This window comes from Gracilinanus agilis, chromosome 4 (genome assembly GCF_016433145.1).
Source record: "Gracilinanus agilis isolate LMUSP501 chromosome 4, AgileGrace, whole genome shotgun sequence".
In the NCBI taxonomy this organism is placed as follows: Eukaryota; Metazoa; Chordata; class Mammalia; order Didelphimorphia; family Didelphidae; genus Gracilinanus; species Gracilinanus agilis.
The window spans coordinates 211999523-212004850 of NC_058133.1; the positions used below are offsets into that span (position 1 = coordinate 211999523).

General features: G+C 42.9%; 1 pseudogene; it reads right to left on the reverse strand.

Moving 5' to 3' along the window:
• Window positions 1-3099: 3099 nt before the first annotated feature.
• Window positions 3100-4296, reverse strand: LOC123246218 (annotated as a pseudogene).
• Between the last annotated feature and the right edge of the window lie 1032 nt (window positions 4297-5328).

Consider the following 5328-nt stretch of genomic DNA (forward strand, 5'->3'; position numbering starts at 1 on the left):
AATCTATTATCATAGATTTCAAGCCTGTGAAGGGTAATTATATAGAAGATAGTTGTCCACTTTTCCCCTGACTGAGGTCAAAACCAGAAGAATTAGATTATTCCATGAACAACCCCAGCTAGGTCTAAAGGAGCAGTAGAAAGCATCAAAAAGGGCACTGGAATTAATATCAAGAGACCTGGGTTTGAAATATGATTGAGGAGGCATTGACATGGCTCAGTGGATGGAGAGCCAGGCCTAGAGATAAGAGGTCCTAAGTGCAAATATGGCCTCAGCTATTTCTCAGCTGTGTGACCCTGGGCAAGTCACTTAACCCCCATTGCCTAGCTCTTACTGATCTTCTGCATGGAACCAATGCATACTATTGACTCTAAGATAGAAGGTAAAGAGTTTTTAAAAAGAAAGAAAGAAATGATTGATATTAGCTGTGTGATCACAGACAGATCACTTCTGAACCTGTTTCCCGGTTATTAAATCGTTGAACTACTTGCTTCACCAGGGTGTTATAAGGAAATCATCACTTTATATCATCATATAAAGTGCTATAAAAATATAGTATTTTTTTTAATTATTAGGAGACTGTGTTAGTCCTTGGGAGAGTATATCCCATCCTATGTGTGCTTGAAGGTGAATCTTTTCTTGACATTTTATTTCCTAGGTTGTTTGACAAAATGTCCTACACTAGAACAAATATGTCTTCTGGTTGGCTGATCAGTGTAGAAAGATCATTAAGGGCTCATTAACTATATATATTGACTGGGTACTGACTCAGAGCGCCCTAAGAAGAATTTTCAATAGTAGGGAGTTGTTGAGCTCTAGAACAGATGAGTAAAACAGGTAATGTGTACTCCCTCCTGGAATTCTATCACAATAGGAGATGTCCTGAATTCAAATCCCAGCTCACTACCTGAGTTATCTTGCTCAAGTCATTTTCCTTCTTTAAGTCTAGTTTCTTCCTCCATGAAATGAGGTAGAACTATATGAACTTTAAGATTCTTTTCACCACTAAATCTATGATCTCTGCAGTTTGGGGTTTGTTGATTTGGTTTGGTTTGATTTCCACATATTTATCGGACTATTATCTTCCCCTTTGCTATTTCTGCATATTGGCTTGGGTTCTGTGAACATGGATATACTGCTTTGACCCTTGCATGTGCTATTAATTCTACCTATAGTGAGGCAACAGGATATGGTAACTAGAGGACTAGTCCTGGAATCAGGCTGGAACTTGCCTGACACTCACTATCTCTAAGATCCTGGGCCTGTTCCTTTAACTCTCTTGGCCTCAGTTTCCTCACTTGCAGAATGAGAAAGTTGTAATGGATGACCCTCTTGAGGTCCCTTCTAGTTCTGATTCTATATGATCCCATGACTCATGCCATAGCCCATCAGGTCATGCTTTCTTGACTCCATGTTGAATTTCCTGCATGGATTATTGATGTATATTTGCCTGTGAGTGGCTCCTGGGCTACTGAATAAATCATCCTATCTTTCAGTGCTGGGATTATACTGGGATTATATAAATATATTATACTATATATTTTAGGTATCAATTATACCACAAATGATTTCCAAAGTACTATAAAATTCTTAGCCCCAGGGAGAAACAAAGGAGGGCCTGCCTCAGAGACAAGTTTCTGCTATTGGAAAAAGACCCCAGCACATCTCTGTCCCTGCTCCTGGGAAACCTGAAGGGGACTTCTGCACACACAAAAAGACATTCTATTATTCTCCATCCTAAAAAAGAGGGGAAACTTAATTATCCAGAGTAATGAAAATGAAGTTCAGATGGAGTTTCCTCCACAGACCATTCCAGAGAGAGGTGAGGAGTTGTTTGGACAGCAGAATGTATAAATGGAGATTATGAACCCTTGGACTTCATTCCCCAGAAGTCCCTTAGTATTTCCCAAAATTCCTTTAATTTCTCCTGCACTTCCACATTTGTGTGGTCATGTTATTGTTTTATGAGTTCTGTAGCTCCTCCCTCTTCCTCTCTTCTTTCACTAGTGGGCTGGGTTTAGGTAACTACCTTTAAAAACTAACTTTTACTTTAATTATTATTAATAAAACTTAAAAAATATAGTACCTTAGTTATTGGATATTAATTTTAATCTCCACAAGAGTCAGGGTCCAAAAGACAGAGAAGCTGAACAGCAACAAAAGGGAGTTTCTGCTGCTGCACAGAGAGATGTCTTTGAAGTTCAATGAAAACTGCCTACCTGTCCCTTTAGAAGAAGAGGATGGATGTTGATTATACACCTTCCCTCCCTAACCTTGTCCTAGAGCACTTGCGTTTGTTTACCTTTCTGTTTAATTAGTATTGAGTACTAGCTTAGACATTGATCAATCACATCGTCTCACTGTCTCTTCCCTAGCCCTAGTCTCCTATCTCTCAGTTCTCTCCTGGATTCCCCTTCCCAACCCTCCACACTCAACTCCCACATCTCAGCTTCCAATAAGCTAGTCATTGGGAAATCTTATCATCTTGCAAAATCCAGTCAGCTTTATTACTATGTTATCCTCCTTGTTGCCTTCTAGTGCTCTGATTGGAGGATGCAGGCACAAACTCCTCCATTTAAGGAGGGAGAAAAGACAGATCTCATTTCCCAGTGCTTGACTGTGTATTCATTCTTTGCCTTTACTACCAATCCCCCACACTGGGTATTCCCTCACCACCACCCTTTTCAGCTTTCTTTATATGTTATCTTCCTGTTAGATTGTGAGCTCCTGGAAGACAAGGACTGTCTTTGTCTCCCCAGAACTTAGACACAGTGCCTAGATTAATAAATGTAGGTGCTTCAATAAATTTATTGACCGGGTTTCCATTTGAGAATTTGAATTCATGGCTCAGATGAAAGAAGAGGTGGGGTGAGCTACAGGACTAAGAAGAGAAGCATAGCAGGGACATAGTCAGAGGGGGATGTGTGGGCAGATACAGCTCTGCACCCCCATCCCAGACTTGCCCTGGGACCTGTACTATCTTGATCGCCCTCACCAGCATTTATACCTGGGCTACATTGTTGTGATAAAGGCAAATGGTCCCACCAGCTCATGACTGTTCAGCACTTGAGGGACAGACCTTCTGGGCAACTGAACAGGCTATTCCATCTCCAGAGAGGTCCCAGTGATGATGAGCAGATCGCAATGGGGCAGCCAGCCATTTGTAGGAAGAATCTTTATAGGAGCTGCTCCTCCAAGAAGATGATGCCAACTCAGGGAGGAGGGGAGGGAAGAGGAGAGGGAAAAAACATGAATCATGTAACCATGGAAAAATATTCTAAATTAATTAAGTAATTAATTAACAACAAAACAAAACAAAAAAGATGATGCCAAGGTCAGTGAACCCTGTGTAGATGGGGCAGCAGGGGACCCTATCTGCCATCACATCCACTGGAAATTCCTCCTTGGAAATGATCACCAGCCGACAGTGCAGGTGGCAGAGGCAAAAGTGCCATGGGCTTCTACCAGTTCTGTAGCAGGGATGCCAACTCTCTAGCTAATCAGTGTTTTGAGTGTAAAGTCTCAGAAGTGGCCCCTTGTTATAAAATCAGGTAGAGGAAGTAGTAAGCCAACTTGGCCTATAGGGAAGAGTTCCTTGACCAAAATGAAAAAGGGCTTGTGAAAGAAGAAATCAGATTCTATTATGCCTTCAGTGTACTGGAGGTCATACTGCTCAAGATTACTATAGAGGGCAACTCAGTGGATTGAGAACCAGGCCTGGAGATGGGAGGTCCTAGGTTCAAATCTGATCCCAGACAATTACTAGCTGTTTGATCCTGGGCAAGTTACTTAATCCCCACTGCCTGGCCCTCATTGCTCTTTTGCATCGGAACCAATACACAGTATTCTAAGATAGAAGGTAAGGGTTAAAAAAAAAAAAAGATTGCTCTAGAAGCTCCCTGGAGACCTGAAATCTGGGATCTCACTGGGGTTGCTGATTTCATGTCCATCACCTTCTGGCTGGCTTTGTTCCAAATCAGTTCTGCAATGTCCTGCAAAGAGAGCTTCTCTCTTCCATGGCTACTTCCTGCCCCACAGTTGCTAGAGGTACTTGCAAAGAGGCAACCATGCTTCTCACAGAGGAAGCTTGAGTGCCAAGAGAGAAGCACATTCACAGTTTCCCCTCCCAGGATCTTCTCTGATAGCACCTACTCCCACAGAGAGATGCTGCTGGATCCATAGAGAGCTTGGAGACTTCCCCAAACTCTGGAGACAGAGGCTTTCCAACAGGACATCTTTGACTACAGTCATAGATAGAGATACTGCCACCCACATGCTGTCACGATCTTCCTTCATGGGAGCCCTGGCACCATGCCCAGGGTAGCCACAGCATGGCCCCAGGTTTTTTTTTAAACCTGGGAGGTTGTTAAACCCTTACTTTCTGCCTTAGTAACAACTCTAATATAGAAGGGCAAACAGGGCTAAGTGACTTGCCCAGAGGTCACAAGCTAGGAAGTATCCTGAGGTCAGATTTGAACCCAGGTCCTCCTGGCTCCAGGACTGGCACCCTATCTATCCACTGTGCCACTTAAACTGCCCTTTTAGGTTGTTGTTTTTATTTTTGATGAATTTTTCCTGTCCATCTTTCAGTCCCTCCTGAAGGCAAGGAAATATTCTTTTGTCCCATTCCGATATGGGTGAAACAAAAAAGTGAACTCGTATGACCCTGCTAATCCCCAGCATATGCACCAAGACCATTTCTAAAATGTTTGTACTCAGCCAAAGCAAGGAGATTTAATCAGCCTCATGGCGAGCATGTTAGATGCCTGAGACACATTGTAGGAGTGAAAGCTGAATTGTACTTGCAGCCTTTTGTATCCCCCAGTTTCTCCAAAGTACAAAAATAGGAAGGTGAGAGAGAGACAGCTCAAATTCCTGGCTCTGACGAACGCGTCCAGGGGAGAGAAAGAGAAAAGAATGGGAAGAGGGGGAGGGAAGGGAGGAGGAAGGAACACACGTACCTACGTACATACACACATACACAGAGAAAGAGAGAGAAAGGAAGAGAAAAACCAGCCTGTGAAGGTCAAAACAGTGAGAATAACATGAAAATGCTGCCAGGGAAATTAGAGTAAGATGGCAATAAGGTTGGCAAAATGACAATCACGCCAACATTTTCTTACCGCTGATATCACGGATACAGACTTACCAGGAATGCACAGTGGTGGGCCTGGTGGCTGTGCAATGCTAGAAATTTGTCCAATCCCCAACAAAACAACTGAGGCAGAGCTCTGAGTCCATAATTGTTTATTAGAAGGACCTGGCCCCCTCCAACAAGTAGGATCTTAGCTCTTCCTCATGGTCTGAGACCCTTACCTTCTCCAGAGT